Here is a 21,359-nt window from a genome sequence, read left to right as displayed (position 1 = left end):
ATTTGTAACTCTGAACAGCAGTGAGGAGTACTTCCAGTTCCTTAGTAAACCCGCCAGAAGTGGAATAATCCTTCACTCTTTCCTCCCTAGTTTTCCTCTCCATACTCTATTTATCTTCTGGGTAGCTTTCAAATTCAAATTCATTAGTTGAAATTCTAATTCTTTCTTATGTGGATTGTTAAAATAGCCTTTGACCTGTCTCTACTCTCTATTCCATTGGGCTGTTCTTAGTACTATATCAGGACTAAGGTGCATGTATTTAAATCCCAGCATACTTTCTAATGGATTAGAGTTCACAATTAATGTACCATAGCTTTCTGAATAACAATGAATTTATTACTACAGAATAACTGACTTTTGTGACTCCGTTATTTTTTTTTTTCTCTTTGCACGCATCTCTACACTCCTGTATCAAAATACTACTTAAACCCCAAACTCATGCCTCTGGGAATCTTCATTCTGCCCTTCTCACTTCCCTTTCTTTTACCATGTATACATTTCTTCTGAACTTTGGGATTATGGTTAGTTATTTCTTTCTCAAGAAGTCTTTCTCTGACTCTGCTGCCTTTGTGTATGTATTTGTTCTCTATCCCTGTGACCCAAATCACTATGAACTTGATGACTTAATAAAGAAAAAAATCTTTTAAAACAATCATTCTCACAAGTCTGAAGTTAACACCCAAGAACCCCTTGTAACTTTTCTCACTACTGTAAAATTCACTTCTTTGGGGTTGCATATTTGTGGTTCCAATGCTCTTGATGGTTGTCAACTGGAGACCTGTTTCATGGATTGAAGTCCTCCTCCTTTCCTTCTTGTTTGGCTTCTTCAGTTCTCAGAGTGCCCTCGGTGATCAGTTCCTATGCTTCAAGTATCTCTTATTTATGTCCCAGCCAGAGAAGGGACTCTGCTTTGAAGGGCTTATGTGACTGGTTAGGTCTTCTAGATCACTTTCCTACTTAAGGGTGATCTGTACCATAAAACATAAGATAAGCTTCAGAGTGATATCTTGATATATTGACAGACTCTGGAGATGGGCAGGACAATGCTGAGGGCCTCTTTAGACAGTCTGTGTACAATCTAGTAGGATTTTTCTCCTTACATGTACTTGAAAGCTTCTTATTGGGGAAATAATATGCCACAAACCCAATTTTATGAGGAAAACTGAACCTTAGAAAAGTAATGTAAATCAATGTTGAGGTGTACTAGCTAGGGTAATGTTGACAGAGATTATAAGAAAGTTGTTAAAAAACTGAAAAAAATGTGGTTATTTATATCTTCTTGGTATACATGTATCATCATCATAAATCAGGCACTTAAATTAACATAATTGCTTTATATAATAAATTAATAATAATATCCTGATGGATATCTGGGGGAAACCCTTACCATGTACAAACCATTTTACCACATAATATAATCTATTTTGAAATTGAAACAGAAAAAGAAAAAAAGGGGGAGGATATAAATATGCTAAAGTGAGGAAATATGCTAAGTTGAGGAAACTTAAAAATATATTTAAAAATATAGATGTAACATACTCAGATTAAAGTTTATTTTTAGATAAAGGATATTTGTAAATGATTAATTAAACAGTTAATTAGAGTTTCAAGTCTTCTAAAAAATAATTCTATTTTATGTTGTTGATACTGCTGGTTCTGCTCCCTCATATGTTGAAGTAGAACATTAGAAAATGCACACTAAGGCAAGCATATAAAGCAGGTTTTACTTAACAAGGGATAGCATAGACTTCTCTGAGGAGGGAGAAGGGGGGCATAGATGGTGTTTCTAGAAGTGGGGCCATTCTGCCTTTTTTAAATTAGACTTAGGCTTCCTTTGTTCTCCTGCTCTCTTCCCCTTATCTCTCTCCTTCCTGCTTATGTGACTAGGCCCAGGAGCTGCTCAGTGTGATGGCCAAAATGTGAGCAGTAGATGGGATGGATTGGCCAAGTTGGAGCCATCAGGGCCGGAAGGCAATTAACAACTCCCTATAGGAAGGGACAATCTCTGGGACAGGTTATCTTAGCAACAGGTTGGAACAGGTGCAGGGTTATTCTTGATATGGGTGGAGAAAGGGCTCTGAAGGCATTAACATTTCAATCCCACCATTCTCTTGATCTAACCCTTGCCTATCTTCCTCTCTGATTCTTGCTTCATTGTTTATTTAAAATTTTATTTTCAGAACAAAATACTACCATTATATAATTCTGGTGTTATGTATTATACACATATATAATCTTTGAAGGTTTTTTACAAAGTTTTAAAATATTAGTGAATAGAAATACATTCTTAAAATAAAGTCACTTTGATAAAGACAGGTCATGGATTTAAACACATCAGCTGCATGCTACAAATTCCCCCTAACACTAAAATATTTCTCAGGGAAAGGACCTCCTTAATGCATGCTAGTATATTCAAAATACTATTTTTACTCTCAAGTGGCATGATTAATCAGAAGAAAAAATAAGCACAATGGCTAAACATGACATTTATTTTCATCAGTGATTTCTTTTGAATTCATGCTAAGAGGAAGTATTTCATTTCTCTGTAGTTAAAAAAACAAGTATAAAGATTAACCGTATGTCCACTCTCATTTTTCAAGGCATTTTTCTTTTACTGATCAACAATTTTGATTTTTGTTCTAAAATCTCCCTTTTCAACTTATATCATTATGATAAATCATTGAACAGTATAATTCCTGCCTGGAAAGGTAATATCAACAGGATCTGTAAGGAGAGTAGTCCACAATGTCACATCAACTTCTTTCTTCCCCAATGGCACTCTCTCTATCCGATCTCTTTCATTACATTCCATATAACATGTTTTATTAATGAACATCACTTAGCAAGCTGAAAGGAAAAACTCCCCTTTCTATTTTCTCTTAAATACACTGGATAGATTTAAATACAATTATTTAAAACATATTTCATTATTGACGTCATAAAATCTGAAGATGAGAGATCCACAAGGCAGATGGTTCTTTATAATTAGAATTACTCTTAGAAAGCAGGATTGGCCTACTATTACATCTGTACTGATGGCAGAATGTTGATTATAAATTCTTTATTTCACATGTTTTTTTTTCCTCTTTTATTTTTTCCTCTCCCCACCCCCACTAGCCACCCTCTTCTTGGATTATTGCTTTTTCACTTAGATTGGATCAGGACCATTTATACAAATCACCTGTAAACTCACATAAAGCTCTGAAACATCCAAAGCAAGATTCTTTTGCTTGCTTGTGAGAACATAAGACTTTTGTTCAAGCTTTCCCTTGATTTATATCTATCAGGCATATGTTTTTAGTCCTTTTCAGCATTTCCAAGTCTTCAATTTATTGCAGAAAACACATTGTTGGATTTTATTTTCCTTTGTGGAATTTATGGATCCTTGTCTTTTATTTGGTTACTTTAATCCATCTTCATTTGTTTTAATTTCTAACTAGATTTTTATTCTGCCATATTATTTAATGTTCTTTCTATTTCTTGTACTTGCTGTGCTCTTTTAATTAACTTCTATAATATTTTCTTCTGGTGTTTAAAGTTTTATACAATAATTTTATTTCTGTTTCTCTTTAGAGACACAAACAATACTTCTGTTTCCCTAATATATCAGTGGCTGTATCTTCCCTCTTAGAAAAGAAGAGCATTAGTAAACCTCATGTCTTTACCATCTCTATGATGCCCAGAATATTACTTACTTCTGGTGACATGAGTAATCTTTCTCTTTTCTTACATTTATATATTCGTGAATCATAGTTTATTATATTTATTTAAAATTATTCCACTACCTTTATTGGTTCTTTGGTTTTGGAGAAGAACCAAAGGCCAGAACATAGTGTTTATCTCTGTAAGAAAGCTGAAGAATCTTGTGTGTGGGACAGGGCATGGGACATGGACTTTTTGACAGAAAGACCCATGCAGTGCATCATAAGACAGCTATCACTTGATTTTGAAATAGCCCAGCAGAAAATAACTGTGGTCAAGATGGCACCCCAAGTTCTTTTTTTATGTTGGAATGTAGATAGAAGACAGTTTTGCCAGGTTGCAATCTACAAACACTGGGAGTTAGATTAGAGAAGTAAACGACTGAATGCACAAAGCATGTCAGCCTCCACCTACTTTAACTTTACACAGAAGAACTCTTGCCCAAGAAGATCCCCACAGCAATGGTGTGAGGGCAAAAGGATAGGCAATAAGAGTCCAAAGGCAAAGAGGTGGGAAATGGGTTGGGGAGAGCTAAAGAAGAATTGGAACTGATCTTCCTGTGTTGCCTCTAGCTCTTCTCTGCCCTAAGCTGGCCACTCACTCCCTCAACAGAGCAGTTTAAAATATACTTGTTAGTGTTGTTGTTGTTTTAGATCCTGTAGTCCATTTTTCTAATCCTGTGGATTCTTGGCATCATTTTTTGAGGCAGTAACCTATACAAGTTGGACATCTTGTTGAACACCTGCTATCTTGGGGGAATATATACAGATGTGTGTGCATGTTGAACTTGTATCTATATTCAGAATGTATTAATTATATAAGGAATTATATATATATATATATATATATATATATATATATATATATATATATATATATATATATATATATATAAGTTTGATACCTTTACTATACTTCACGTTCTTCATTTAAGTCATTTTTTTTTTTTTTTTTTTTGTTTTTGTTTTTCATTTTCTGTATTCTGTGATGGTATATATAGTTTTTTTATACCTAGATAATATTGTACAGTTTAAAATCTGCTTATTTTACAATGAAAAAATTTCCATGTACAATGAAAATATACGTTCTGAAAGATGACCTTATAAAATTGCTTTGAAAGGACACTTCATATAGTGTGAAAATACCAAGCAAAATTTTTTAAATGCAATTTTTAAATAAGTCACAAATTTCAAACATGCAGTTAATAGGCAGTATTTGGAAAGAGTTTTGAAGTCTCATCAAAATTTTTGTTCTTTCATGTACAAAATTGAATACTGGTAATTGTTACTTAGTTTATAGCCTAAGTAACCTCCAAACATCATTTTAGTTTACCAAAGCATCTTTTATTTTTATGGTGCTTGAGCTTGAACCCAGAGCCTGTGCATGCTTAGGCACATGCTCTACCACTGAGTCACCCAAAACCCCATATTGATTTGGCTAAAACAAATACAGCAATTAATGGAAAATATATGTTTGATGAAGTACATTAACGTGAGCACATTATCTTGTGTTGGTACTGCCAAAAAAGCAAATACTGGAGAAAAATTAATACTTACTCAAATTCCACTTTAAATTTTGTAAATTCTCCTCATCCCCAAAACAACTTGTCTCAAGAAACACTGACTGTACTACTTCTTGTCTCCTCTCTTCTTGTCCCCTTTTACTATCCCTGATTCCCTTTTCCTTCTTGTTCCTCACCCTGCTTCTTACATTTTTTTTCTTTCTTTTATTTTCTGCCATCACTGTTTCCTCCCTTTTCTTCATATTTTCTCTCCTTTTTCTTATCTTCTTCCTTGGTCATCAAGTAGCAGTGGTAGTGGTTGCCAAGTTGCACATACTAATAATGGTTGTATTCATCATTCAGTAAATGCTTTCCACGTGCTGGACATTGAGCTCAGCTTTTAACCAGATGAGTAATTTTAGTTGGTAGTTCTTGGGATTCAATCGGAAGTTCAGTTCAATTTGCATGCAGTTTGATTAAAATTATGCTCTGACATCTTTGAAATTTGATTGAATTAAAAGACTAATGAATTTATATTAAAGAAGATAGACTTTAAAAGAACTGTAGAGAGACAGACCTGCGACCACCGACAAAACAGGCCCAGCGGCCCACAGGGGGCAGAGCCACCGCCCGCGCCTGCAAAGTAGGCAGACATGCGACCCACCTGCAGAACAGGCCCAGCAACCCAAGGAGGGGCAGAGCCTCTGCCCGCACATGCAAGATAGGCGTACCTGTGACTCACCTGCAGAGCAGGCCCAGCAATCCGCGGAGGGGCAGAGCCGCTGCCCGTGCCTGCAAGATAGGCAGACCTGCGACACACAAGAAGGACAGGCCCAGCGGTCCGCCAGCGTGGTAGACACATTGCCCTGGTTGGGGGAGGGACAGAGCTGCTGCCCATGCCTATAAGGTAGGCGGACCTGCGATGGACTGGCAGAACAGGCCCAGTGGACCGAGGAGGGGCAGAGCCACCGCCTGTGCCTGCAAGGAAGGCGGACCTGCGACCACCAACAAAACAGGCCCAGTGGACCGCGGAGGGGCAGAACCGCTGAACCGCTGCCCACGCCTGCAAGTTAGGCGGACATGTGACCCACCAGCAGCACAGGCCCAGCAGCCCACCAGCGTGGTAGACACATCTCCCTGGTTGGGGGAGGGGCAGAGCCGCCGACCATGCCTGCAAGGTAGGCAGACCTACGACCGACCAGCAGAACAGGCCCAGTGGCCCGCGGAGGGGCAGAGCCACCGCCTGCGCCTGCAAGGTAGGCGGACCTGCTACCGACTGGCAGAACAGGCCCAGTGGCCTGCCGGCATGGTAGGCACATTGCCCCAATTGGAGGAGGGGCAGAGAGCCGCCCACACCTGCGAGGGAGACTTTGCAACTATACAAGAGCAATATAAATATATAGGGGGAAAATTCAATAACACAACAGGTTCACCAAGCAGAAAGAAATGCAAGCAGTGTGAAAAGACAAGGAAAGAAAGGACCACAAGGAATGCAGGTCAACTCAACGTTAGAAGAGGTAATATCTGCAGCAGATGGAATGTCAGTAAAGAATTCAGGATATACAAGCTTCAGATGATCTGGAGTCTCAAGGAAGACATTAGACAGCAAAATAAGACAATGAAAGATCACTTCAACAATGAATTAAATAAACAAATCCAAGAAGCAAAAGATCAACTATACAGGGAGATAGAGGTTATAAAAAACAAACAAACAGAAATCCTAGAAATGCAGGAAGCAATAAACCAACTTAAAAACTCAATTGAGAATACTACCAGCAGAGTAGAACACTGAGAAGATAGAACATCAAACAATGAAGACAAAGTATTTCAACTTGAAAAGAACATAGACAGCTCAGCAAGACTGTTAAGAAACCATGAGAAGAACATCCAAGAAATATGGGATAACATAAAGAGACCAAACTTAAGAGTCATTGGGATACAGGAAGGTATAGAGGTCCAAACCAAAGGAATGAGCAATCTGTTCAATGAAATAATATGAGAAAACTTCCCAGACTTGAAGAATGAGACAGAATCCCAAATCCTAGAAGCCTACAGGACGCTGAATCAGCAAAATCATAAGAGATCCACACCTAGACACATTATAATGAAGATGCCCAACATACAGAATAAGGAGAGAATTTTAAAAGCTACAAGAGAAAGGAAAAAGATTACATTTAGGGGTAAACCAATCAGGATAACAGCTTATCTTTCAACACAGACTCTGAAAGCTAGAAGATCCTGGAATAACATATTTCAAACGCTGAAAGAAAATGGGTTCCAACCAAGAATTGTGTATACAGTGAAATTAAGCTTCAGGATGGAAGATGAAATTAAAACCTTCCACGATAAACAAAAGTTAAAAGAATTTGCAGATAGAAAACCATCTCTTCAAAACATCCTCAGCAAAACACTACAGGAAGAGGAAATGGAAAATAACAATGAAAACCAACAGTGGGAGGTAGTACAGTAAAGGGGGAAAAATAATCAAAGAGGAAAAACAAACCATGTTAAGTAACATAAATAAACAAATATGGATGGAAGAACAATCCATATCTCAATGATAACCCTAAATGTTAAAGGCTTAAACTCACCAATTAAGAGACACAGGCTAGTAGAATGGATCACAAAAAAAGACCCAACAATATGCTGCCTACAGGAGACGCACTTGATAGGAAAAGACATACATAGGCTGAAGGTGAAAGGTTGGGAAAAATCATATCACTCATATTAACTTCGGAAACAAGCAGGAGTGTCCATACTCATATCAAATAAAATAGATTTCAAGCCAAAGCTAATCAAAAGGGATAAAGAGGGAACATACTGCTCAAGGGAACCATACACCAACAAGACATAACAATCATAAATATATATGCCCCAAACAATGGTGCAGCTATGTTCAGCAAACAAACCTTTCTCAAGTTAAAGAGTCTAATAGACCACCATACAATAATTATGGGAGACTTCAACACACCTCTCTCATGACTGGACAGATCTTCCAAATAAAAGTTGAATAAAGAAACTATAGAACTCAATAACACAATTAATAACCTAGACTTAATTGACATATATAGAATATGCCACCCAACATCAAGCAGTTACACATTTTTCTCAGCAGCACATGGATCTTTCTCAAAAAAAGATCATATATTATGTCACAGGGCAACTCTTAGACAGTATAAAGGAGTAGAGATAATACCATGCATCTTATCTGATCATAATGGAATGAATCTGAAAATAACGATAAAAGAAGGAAGGAAAAATCATGCATCACTTGGAGAATGAACAATAGGTTACTGAATGATCAATGGGTTATAGAAGACATCAAGGAGGAAATTAAAAAATTCTTAGAGATAAATGAAAACACAGATACAACATATCAGAATCTATGGGACACATTGAAAGCAGTTCTAAGAGTAAAATTCATTGCTTGGAGTTCATTCCTTAAAAAGAGAAAAAAACAACAAATAAATGACCTCATACTTCATCTCAAAATCCTAGAAAAAGAAGAGCAAAACAACAGCAAAAGAAGTAGAAGTCATGAAATAATTAAAATCAGAGCTGAAATTAATGAAATCGAAACAAAAGAAACAATTGAAAAAATTGACAAAACTAAAAGTTGGTTCTTTGAAAAAATAAATAAGATCGACAGACCCTTAGCCATACTAATGAAGAGAAGAAGAGAGAGAACTCAAATTACTAGCATACGGGATGAAAAAGGCAATATCACAACAGACACTTCAGAAATACAGAAGATAATCAGAAATTATTTTGAATCCTCATACTCCTATAAAATAGAAGACAGTGAAGACATCAATAAATTTCTTAAGTCATATGATCTGCCCAGATTGAGTCAGGAGGATATAGACAACCTAAACAGACCAATATCAATGGAAGAAATATAAGAAACCATCAAAAGACTACGAACTAAGAAAAGCCCAGGACCGGATGGGTATACAGCAGAGTTTTACAAAACCTTTAAAGAGGAACTAATACCAATACTTTTCAAGCCATTTCAGGAAATAGAAAAAGAGGGAGAACTTCCAAATTCATTCTACGAGGCCAACATCACCCTGATTCCTAAACCAGACAAAGACACTTCAAAGAAAGAAAACTACAGACCAATATTTCTAATGAACCTAGATGCAAAAATCTTCAATAAAATTCTGGCGAGTCGGATACAAAAACATATCAAAAAAATTGTGCACCATGATCAAGTAGGATTCATCCCTGGGATGCAAGGCTGGTTCAATATACGGAAATCAATAAATGTTATTCACCACATCAATAGACTTAAAGATAAGAACCATATGATCATCTCGATAGATGCAGAAAAAGCATTTGACAAAGTACAGCATCCCTTTATGTTCAAAACTCTAGAAAAACTAGGGATAACAGGAACATACCTCAATATTGTAAAAGCAATCTACGCTAAGCCTGAGGCTAGCATCATTCTGACGGCGAAAAATTGAAGGAATTCCCTCTAAAATCTGGAACAAGACAGGGATGCCCTCTCTCACCACTTCTGTTCAACAAAGTTCTCAAAACACTGGCCAGAGCAATTAGACAGACGAAGAAATTAAAGGCATAAAAATAGGAAAAGAAGAACTTAAATAATCACTGTTTGCAGATAACATCATTATATACCTAGCAGACCCAAAAGGGTCTACAAAGAAACTATTAGAGCTACTAAATGAATTCAGCAAAGTAGCAGGATATAAAATCAACATGCATAAATCAAAGGCATTCCTGTATATCAGCGACAAATCCTCTGAAATGGAAATGAGGACAACCACTCCATTCACAATATCCTCAAAGAAAATAAAATACTTGGGAATCAACCTAACAAAAGAGGTGAAAGACTTATACAATGAAAACTACAGAACCCTAAAGAGAGAAATAGAAGATCTTAGAAGATGGAAAAATATACCCTGTTCATGGATAGGCAGAACTAACATCATCAAAATGGTGATATTACCAAAAGTTCTCTATAGGTTCAATGCAATGCCAATCAAAATCCCAATGGCATTTCTTGTAGAATTAGAGAAAGCAATCATGAAATTCATATGGAAAAATAAAAGACCCAGAATAGCAAAAACAACTCTAAGCAGGAAGTGTGAATCAGGCGGTATAGCAATACCAGACATCAAACTATACTACAGAGCAATAGTAACAAAAACAGCATAGTACTGGTACCAAAACAGGTGGGTGGACCAATGGTACAGAATAGAGGACACAGAAACCAATCCACAAAACTACAACTATCTTATATTTGATAAAGAGGCTAAAAGCATGAAATGGAGGAAGGATAGCATCTTCAACAAATGGGGCTAGGAAAACTGGAAATCCATATGCAAAAAATGAAACTGAATCCCTTTCCCTCGCCATGCACAAAAGTTAACTCAAAATGGATCAAGGAGCTTGATATCAAATCAGAGACATGGCGTCTGATACAAGAAAAAGTTGGCTACGATCTACATATTGTGGGGTCGGGCTCCAAATTCCTCAATAGGACACCCATAGCACAAGAGTTAATAAGTAGAATCAACAAATGGGACTTACTCAAACTGAAAAGTTTTTTCTCAGCTAAAGAAACAATAAGAGAGGTAAATAGGGAGCCTACATCCTGGGAACAAATCTTAACTCCTCACACTTCAGATAGAGCCCTAATATCTAGAGTATACAAAGAACTCAAAAAATTAAACAATAAGAAAACAAATAACCCAGTCAACAAATGGGCCAAGGACCTGAACAGACATTTCTCAGAGGAGGACATACAATCAATCAATAAGTACATGAAAAAATGCTCACCATCTCTAGCAGTCAGAGAAATGCAAATCAAAACCACCCTAAGATACCATCTCACTCCAGTAAGATTGGCAGCCATTATGAAGTCAAACAACAAGTGCTGGTGAGGATGTGGGGAAAAGTGTACACTTGTACATTGCTGGTGGGACTGCAAATTGGTGCAGCTAATTTGGAAAGCAGTATGGAGATTTCTTGGAAAGCTGGGAATGGAACCACCATTTGACCCAGCTATTCCCCTTCTCGGTCTATTCCCTAAAGACCTAAAAAGAGCATGCTACAGGGACACTGCTACATCGATGTTCATAGCAGCACAATTCACAATAGCAAGACTGTGGAACCAACCTAGATGCCCTTCAATAGATGAATGGATAAAAAAAATGTGGCATTTATTCACAATGGAGTATTACTCTGCATTAAAAAATGACAAAATCATAGAATTTGCAGGGAAATGGATGGCATTAGAGCAGATTATGCTAAGTGAAGCTAGCCAATCCCTAAAAAAAACAAATGACAAATGTTTTCTTTGGTATAAGGAGAGTAACTAAGAACAGAGTTGGGAGGAAGAGCATTAGAAGAAGATTAACATTAAACAGGGATGAGAGGTGGTAGGGAAAAGGAGAGAGAAGGGAAATTGCATGGAAATGGAAGGAGACCCTCATGGTTATACAAAATTACATACAAGAGGAAGTGAGGGGAAAGGGGAAAAAAAACAAGGGGTAGAAATGAATTGTAGTAGATGGGGTAGAAAGAGAAGATGGGAGGGGAGGGGAGGGGATGGGGGATAGTAGAGGATAGGAAAGGCAGCAGAATACAACAGACACTAGTATAGCAATATGTAAAACAGTGGATGTGTAACCGATGTGATGCTGCAATCTGTATACGGGGTAAAAATGGGAGTTCATAACCCACTTGAATCAAAGTGTGAAATATGATATATCAAGAACTATGTAATGTTTTGAACAACCAACAATAAAAATTGAAGGAAAAAAAAAAGAATGTTCCATTATATGGATAGACCGCATTTATGTATCCATTCATAGGTTGATGGACATTCAAGTTGTTGCCACATTTTTGCTACTATGGATAATGCTGCTGTGAAAGTTGGTGCAACAGTTTTAATTTAGTGGGCTTTCATTTCTCTGGGGTAAATCCCTATGGTATCTATTTTAACTCTATTTTTAATCCTTTGAGGAATTGCCAAACTCTTTTCCAAAGAGGTTGCAAAATTGTACAATCCCATCTGCAGTGCATGGGGTCAACTTTCTTTACATCCTCACTTGTACTTATTATCTGGTTTTGGTGACAGCCACCTTAATAGATGTGAAGTAGTATCTCATTGCAGCTTTGATTTGCAATTCCCAGATGACTCATGATGCTGATCTTCTCTTTATATTTAATAATCATTTGTATAAATTCTTTTGAGAATTATCTGTCAGATTTTTTGCCCAATATTTAATTGGGTTGCCTGTTTATTTTTGCATTGCAAGAATTCTTTATATATTAATACATTAATACATTAAAGATATAAATCCATCATATAAAATTTACAAATATCCCCCCATTCAATGGCTATCAGTTATTTTTCTCTTTCTTTCTTTCTCTTATTTTCAGTACTGGGTTTTGAACACAGAGCCTCACACTTTCTAGGTGAGCACTGTACCACTGAGCTACGTCCCAGCCCCGTACACTTTTGTGATGATGTCCTTCATGGTACACAAGTTTTCCATTTGGATAAAGTCCAATTTACTTTTTTGTTGTTGTCACTTGTGTTTTTGATGTCAGATCTAAGAAATCATTCTCTATTCCAAACACAGGAAAATTCATGCCTATGTTTTTCTAAGAGTTTTATGTGTTTAGATCTTACATTTTAGGTGCAACCTATTTTGAGTTGTTTTATATATGGTGTGAGGTAGGGCTCCAACTTCATAAACTTATGAATTATTTCTCTCTGTGTTTATGTACTTATGTGTGTGTGTGTGTGTGTGTGTGTGTGTGTATATATATATATATATATATATATATATATATATATATATATATATATATACTTTGATCAATACTATAAAGACCTCTCTTAAAGAAAAACTTTGAAAATATTGCTTCCTCCCACACCCCACTGAGTTTTTGATTGTTAATGTTGCTCTCTTTCATGGATATTTTCCTCTAAATGTCATTCTTTCTGCCCCCACCACACATTTACTATCTTGCTCTATTTCTAGGTTTTCCTCTTGAAAAGTTAATCCTCTTTCTTTTGATTTTTCCTCCTTACCTGATGGCTGTCTTGGGGGTTCTAAGTATCCCATCCATACTGTCTGGGGCTGTGGCATGACTACTGCCCTGTGGTGCCTCCTCTGCTGTCCATCTCTAAATATCTCATAATCTTCCTCATGATTTCACCTTAACCTATGGGTTACTTGGAATGTTTTTTTTAGATAGACAAAATCATTTGACAATCTATATTACTATTGATTTATGACATTATTACATTACACTAAGAGGATGCCATGTATGAAATGATTCTGAGTTGGCTTGGCATATGTGTGCTTTAACACATGGTTGACATTTGAAAATGTCCCATGAGCCCCAGAAAATAGCCACTGTCTCTTTATTGAGTTGTTCATATATTAGTTCAAGCTTACTTATGATGTTACTCAAGATTTCTTCTAAATATTATTTTCTGGGACCACGTATAATAATCTAAACATACAAATAAAAATGTTACTTCTAAAAAAAAAAAAAAAAAAAGAACTCTAGAGTTGTGTTTACATACTCCGAGTAAAGTATTTAGCCCCACTACATACACTTTTTCCCTGGGTTATTTTAAAAATGAAAAAAAAAAATATATAATTCTTGAGAAACAAGAATTGTCAATATTTGAAAATAAAATACAAAATTAAATTTAATTGCTCATAAGTTTACTTTATAAAAACATTACTTTAAAAAAAAAGTACTCTTCTCTTTGCTTTAAAAGACCAAACTAAAACATATGGTACTTCATAATAAACTTAATGGAGATGGTATTGTATGCAATAATAATATTTAGGGTTGCTAAAAAGTTTCTTTCAGAGAAATGTGTTATAATAGAAAGAAAATATAGAACAGCTTCTTGATAGGCAGGTGCTTCCTTCACTGATGTATTTTTGTGATTGACTTTCGAGGGTAAAATTCCTTATCAAGAAATTCTGTCCTGAAATTATTTTACAATAAATTGGTTGCATTAGATAAATGAAAACTAGGTGTTTTTTTCTCTAAGAAGTTCACCATGTTTGCTTTTCTCAGCTCATTTAGAAAGAATGAAAATATGGAAAGCCAATTTACATTGTAACTGCAGGCATCAAACCAATTTTTTTGCACCAGATGCAAAAAGTGAAATGTATAAAATCATTTTCCTTTTAAATCACAAGAATAATGATCCTAAACAAGATGAAGAAGATTGTAGAGTAGATTTTTGTTTAAACTTGGTTGAAGTATAATAAAACACAAACTTACCTGTGAGAGTTTATCAGATTCATTAGGCAGAAAGTAATATTTTGGGGTGGGGTGGATTATAGTGTCCTGGAAATTGGTACACAGTAAACATAGCCAGTCTACAGATCATGAAGAACCAAATGAATGATGGTAATGCATTTTAAATTACCTTGAATTTGTAAAGAAGCAGTAAAGCACAATCTCATTCTAGTTTGGAAAGATTAGTTTTGCTGCAATATGGAATATTTATTAAGTGAAACAAAATAAGAGGAGAGACTACTTTTAAAATGTTATTGCACTGATTCTGAAAAAACATTTATTAGGTCCTGGAGTAAAACACTAGCAACTAAAATAGAAGAGATAGATTTGGAAATTATTTAGTAGTAGAATTTCTTGAACTTGAGATAGATGATTGTCTGAGGTTAAGTGTCAAGGACACATAGGGGCTTTATAGAAAATTATTTTGATAACTATGTCATTGGGACAGAGAATCTAAAAGAAGAAAAAACCTACTAGAAGATGACAAGTTTTGTTTAGAATACTGAGATTGTGATGCATGATGGATATCGAAGTAGGCATGGCTGCTCAGCAATTTGACGTATAATATAAACATTATTAAAAGAAGTGACATAGGTTTTAGTAATGAAATAAATGTAAAGAGTAGGCATAATATTATCACTCATGATTTTTCCTTGGTGAGTATTAGCTTTCTATTTTATTATAGTTGGAGCTCAAATGAAGTATGTTAATTGCAATGGAGAATGTTAAAATGGAGCTCAAATGAAGAATGTTAATTACAATTTTTAATGGGGCATCAATGGCGTCTAAAGGTAGTGAATCAAAAATAGATGAAATTATCTTTTAAATTATTACAATTTCAACAGAAGTTAGCTTCTGCTTTTAATCCTCTGACATCACTAGGATTTATATAATATTCTCAAAATGAATATTACAATTGTGAAGGGAAATACCAAAGGGAAAGTTACAGTAAATACATTTACCAAAAGTCACTCCCCTTGTCATCTCCAATAGTCACTCATACTTGGTATGTAAATACAATATAAACTTGAAATAACATATTCTCTAATATAGCCAATATTTTTCAACAGAAATCAAATGCTGGGAGCAAGGTGATAAACTGTTACATGTATTTATTTCTAGAAGCATCTTTGCTTAAACTGTTTTTAATATGATTCAGTAATATGTAGACTGAGTATGAAAGGTATTTGCAAACAGTATTTGATTCATTCTACTCCCTCAATTTGTCCTAAGGAGGATTTCAAAATAAGAAATGGAGATATGTATGAAAATTTTCAATGTGATTTAAAAGTTCGCCTGATATCCTCAAGATTTAAATAACGTTATATCAGAAAACTGCATTGAAAATTCACATGCAAGGGAATGGAAAATGAAATTAAAAAGAATGTCTACTAAACCTCGAATATTAAGATTTTCTTTTTATTCAGAAATTATTTATTAATTGAATTGCATTTCCTTCTTGAGACCAATTGCACTACATGCTTTTTTTAAGAGAGAGAGAGAGAGAATTATTTTTAATATTTATTTTTTAGTTATTGGCGGACACAACATCTTTGTTTGCATGTGGTGCTGAGGATCGAACCCGGGCCGCAGGCATGCAAGGCGAGCACACTACCACTTGAGCCACATCCCCAGCCCTGCACTACATGCTTTATTACTTAAATAATACATACATACCAAAATTATCACATTTTATCCATTTTATAAGTAATCAATTTATAGAAAGAAAATACAAAACTTACTGTAATTGTATAGCAATGTAGCCCCATCATATAAAGTAAATGTTCATAAATAAAAATTGGCACTTGTGTATAAAGCTTTCATGATCAAGGATCACTAGATACCACCTAAATAAGACATGTCAAGAACCAGATATTAATTAGATCACCTAAAAAATTGGTGTCTATTAAAAGATTTTAAAACAATATTATTAAAAATTGTGTAGCCAGGGAAAATTGAAGGAGCAGGAGAAAGAAAAATGGAGCTCAAATGAACTATGTAAATTATCATTTTTAATGGAGCATCAATGATTTCTAATGGTAATGAATCAAAAGACAGATGAAATTATCTCTTAAATTTTAGTATTCAAAACAAATAAAGTTAAGAATGTGTAAATCTGTGAGACTAGGGAACAAGAGAAAATAAATTTTCATTTTTAATTTATATAGTTTATATGCTTATATGGAGTTATTTAAAAACATTGCATCTATAATAAACACATTTCTTCTATAACATATTGTCCAGTTTTAAAATAGTTGCTATAATTATTATTTGAAATTGAAATGGGTTTTAAAATAATAGGATAAAAACCTAGCACAAAATAATGTATGCCATGTATTGCACATGCAGCCGTGAACTCCCTGATCTTCAGACTGTCTCTCTGGAGGCTCAGCCGAGCTCTGATGCTTCCCTGCTGCTCTCTGTGTGGTTTCTGAGCCTCACAGCCATGTGAATTCACAAATGCCACCTGAGGATAGTGACCAGAATGGCAGCCCATCTTCAGGATGTGACCTTATTCCTGGGCAGGGGGCTGTGAGACCTGGTTGTGTTGGAAATGCGATGCCTCTGAATGGGTATTTAACAAGTGGAGTCAGTGCTGTTACTTGATCTCAGTGGCAGAGGGTCTGATTGAAGCTAGTGTCTTATGGCTGAAAGAGAAAGTCCCTGGTCTGTTTTCCAGTGTTTTGCTGAGAAGGTTTGAATTTTTGTAGAGTCAGATTTATCTGTCTTATTCTTTGTGGTCTCTGGCTGTGTTATCATGCTTCAGTTGCTTTTGCTAAGCCAAGTTTATCCAAGTCATCATCTACATTTTCTTCCAGTGTTGTTGTGTATTCAATGATTCATTTTGGCATAAGAGATGAGGTGGAGATCCAACCTCACCCTTGCCCATATGGCCAGGTGTTAGTCCAGCACTGCTGATTGAGTGATCAGTTTTCTGTGAAGTTCTAAAGTATGATTCTTACTGTTTAGTATCTGGTTTCCTGTTAATAGTGTTATTTACATGACTTTGCTTATTAGTGAGGTTCTACATAGTTCACATATTTATTAGCTCTTAGCTAATTTGGGGGTTTTCTGTTCTTTACTCATTTGAAAAACTGTATTCTTGGTGTTTTCATGTTAATATTCAATATATTTTGTTGATATTTAAATAAACTTTATGTTATTAATTTTGATTGCTGATTTTTGATTGCCTTTTAGTTTGGCTTATGATTTTTTCACAGTATTAGGGATTGAACTAAGCACCTCATGTGTGCTAAGCAAGTGTCCAGCCTTTTTGACTTTTTATTTTGGGGCAGGGTCTAGCTAAGTTTTTCAGGGTGTCCTCAGTCTTGGAATCCTCCTGTCTTGGCTGCCCGAGTAGCTGGGATTACAGGTGTACCTACCATACCTGGTTTTGCTCATGATTTTTTTTTTCTACCAGGGATTGAACCCAGAGGTGCTTAACCACTGAGCCACATCCCCAGCCCTTTTTATTTTTTACTTTGAAACAGAGTCTCGCAAAGTTACTTAGGGCCTTGCTAAGTTGCTGAGACTGGCTTTGAACTTGGAATCTTCCTGCCTCAGCCTCCCAAATTGCTGGAATTACAGGCATGTGTCACTGCACCCAGCTGCTTATGATTTTTTTGATATAAGTGAATATTGTGCTTTATGCAGTTAAATACATTTGTGTATTTATTGGCATTTCATTCATTGTTTTTATGCTTTTGAGATCCTTCCTCATCTCATGATCAGCAGATGCCTTAGGATATTGATGTGTGCTAACATTAATTTTTGCCTTTAACGTTTTAGTCCTTTTTTTTATATTTTGATTCATGGTATGTGTCTTGCTCAATCATTCACTTTTCCAGCAATGTTGATGAAATATTTCATCTGTTGTCCAGATTATTCCTAGAACACATATGTGCCTTTAAAGGAAGGGTCTTATTCTGGACCACCTGCTCTCTTTCCCCCCCCCCAATTTGTTTGTGTTTTTATTCTTTTTAGTATTCTACTTTTTCTCTTCCTCATTTTTGTTAAGATGGTATGTGCATGTGATAGAACAGAGAGTCCATAGGGGCTGGGAGTGAAAGCGGCCGTTACTCTTTCTGACCTCAGCCCACCTGTCTGCTGTTTAGGGCCATCGCTTGTGACCACTTCTCCTTTCCCTGTCTGTGGTCCCTGGCTGCCGGTATGCAGCCTGCTCTAGTGACCTGTCTTGGTTTATCCCTTCAGGACAATACTTAGGGTTCCTTGCTGTGACAGATGGAGTTTTTTGCTACTACCTTACTTTTCCCTGGCTCCAGTCAGACACATCCACCCATAATTCTGCCTGTGTATGTTTTAGTTCCTTGTATAATATATTTTATTTCAACATCAACTCCTTTCCATCAATCCATCAATTGTAGCCAGCATTTTTTGACTGGTAAGGACCTTCCTAACCTGTTCCCTTCTCCTCTCCACATCCACTGTCCTTGTCTTTACTCCTTTTCCAGTGATGAGCTTAACGACATTTCCTTAACTTTGTCATGGTGTTTATTATCTCAGTTTTAGAATTTGATCTTACAGGTTGAAAACAAATAACGTTTATGTGGTTATTTTTATGTTGTTATTTTTATGTAAATGGAATTGTTTGGTAGGTTGTACATCAAGTCTGGTTTCTTCACTGAGCCTAATATTTGTGAAATCCCATCCCTGTCATTTCAGCAAGTAGTTCATTGCTTTTTATCGTTTAACAAAATCCATTGTGTGGAGATATCTCACCTTGTTTATTTATTTATTTATTGGTTGGTTGGTTTGCTACTGGGGATCTGGGATTGAACCCAGGTTTTACCACTGAGCTGCATCCCCAGCCCTTTCTGTTTTTTATTTTGACCAAGTTGCTAAGGGCCTAGCTAAGTTGCAAAACCTGACCTTGAACTTGTCATCCTCCTGCCTTAGTCTCCCCATTTGCTGGGATTACAGGCATTCACTAGTGCACCTGGCTCTATCAATCTTTTAACGGACATTTTGTTGTGTCCAGCTTGAGGCCTTTATGAATAAAGCTGGAATTAACATTCAAGTTCAAAAAACAAACGACTCTATCCTTGGTTGAAGAGTCAGCTGGTGAGTCAGTCTAGGATTGCCTCTCCTTTTCTGACCAATAATGCATTTTAAATTGCTATAGCATACATTTTACTTGGTGTTTTTTTTTCTTTTCTTTTTTTTAATTTTCTTTTTTTTTTTTTTTCATAAAGCTATAGCTGTTAATTCATTGTGCCTCTTTAAGGAAAAGAAAACAGAATTGGTCTGACTTTCATAGCCTCACTTTTGCAATTTGGATACAGCATAGGCTTTATTTCACTTAGGACATTGGTTCAGGTATTAGAAAATTTGCAGGTGGATATTGGGAGAATTTGATCAGCTGGCATGCTTCTGATTTCAAAAAGATGGAGGGGCAGGTGTAACTTCAAATAATAGAGCTGAAGCCAGGGTAAATCAGTGGCAGCAATGGCTTGTGACAGCTAACTGTCAGTAACATAGGCATAATGAGTCCCATGGTGCCATCGGCTTGGGAGGGAGTGATCCTAGTGAATGTACAGCTCTCTTAAAGAGGGATTTGGGAACTGGGGAGTGAGAAGTGGGCCAGAAGTCAATGGGCCCTGCTTGGAGCGTGTTTCAGAAAACTGTGAGCAGGTGAACTCTGGCTTCTCCCTGGCACTGACGTGGGATCTCTTTGATGATGTTGGTTGCTGAGTGATTTGTTTCTTTTATGTTTGCATTTAGTCATTTGAAAGAACAGCATGTATGTTACTGGGCTTGATTTGCAAATGTGTGTTCCATTCATATCCCTTGCCAGCCATGATTTCCCTCACAGTAAAAGTCGAGGTTCCTGGTGACTGAATGAGTGTAAACTAAGCAAATTGCTAGGTATTTTGAATACTTGATTGCACAGCACAGTCAGTTTTTATTTTTGCAAATGTGCAAAGCGAATACCTGCTCTCAAAGCAGCTGCCACTGACAGGATGCCACTGAGGCCAGGAACAGAGTTGGTCCTTAAAGGGCCTTTCTGAGCATGGTGCCAGGTACACTGAAATAGTTAACTCTTGAACTAACAAAGGGATGCTGGTCTTTCTACTGAAGACATTAGATCCACATTGGATCAGCTGACATGCTTCTGAGTTCAGAATGATGGAGGGGCACGTATAACTGGCCCCTCCATGGTACTTGATAGGGACCAAGAATAAAAAGGGAAATTGAACATCAAAAAAAGGAGGAAGAGCAGCTTCTGAGGGAAAAAGACTGTTCTGGAAGTTGAACACGTGGAGCTGTATGAAGGGCTCACCTCTCTGTCCATTGTGCTGTGTTCTCATTTGGACTTTCTTGGGAACGACACGGGACCCTGGATGGGGCTGTAGCCCAGCAGTGCACTGTACTTGCCAGCACAGATTCCTATGTTGACAGCTGTGTTGAGGTTTCCAGTCTGGGGTCAGGAGGAGAGCACTGCCAGCCCTGTCCCTAGCAATCTGTGACCTGCTAACGAGACCAGGCCACAAGAGGCCACGGCCTCCCACCAGCCTGAATCTTGCATGGAGGATGGCACAGGACCCCTTGCTTCTTCTCTGAGGGTCCCACCTGTCTGTCTAAAGGTGGGGCAGGTGCCTCAGCAGTAGGGGTCGCCAGCCTTAGCTGAGCACTGAGAGCACCAGGGAGCAGGAGGCCTGACATGGTGAGAGGGAGACCTGCAGTTCTCTGCTCCTAGCAGGGAAGAGATGGTCTGCTCTGGTGGGCAGGTGCAGGGGACTTTAGTGAGGATCTCTTTGCAGAAGTGTGGGAAGGGCAGTGGGAGGTCATGAGGGCCATCCTATGCTTGAGGTGAGTCACTGCA

The 21,359-nt window shown here is 36.8% G+C and overlaps 1 pseudogene; it reads left to right on the top strand.

The window, feature by feature from the left end:
- Window positions 1-6,125: 6,125 nt before the first annotated feature.
- The window catches only part of LOC139707027 (growth factor receptor-bound protein 14-like), a 57,118-nt pseudogene continuing 41,884 nt past the window's right edge, over window positions 6,126-21,359 (top strand).

This window comes from Marmota flaviventris, chromosome 9, assembly GCF_047511675.1.
Source record: "Marmota flaviventris isolate mMarFla1 chromosome 9, mMarFla1.hap1, whole genome shotgun sequence".
Taxonomy (NCBI): Eukaryota; Metazoa; Chordata; class Mammalia; order Rodentia; family Sciuridae; genus Marmota; species Marmota flaviventris.
This window is presented reverse-complemented; position numbering and strand designations above follow the sequence as displayed.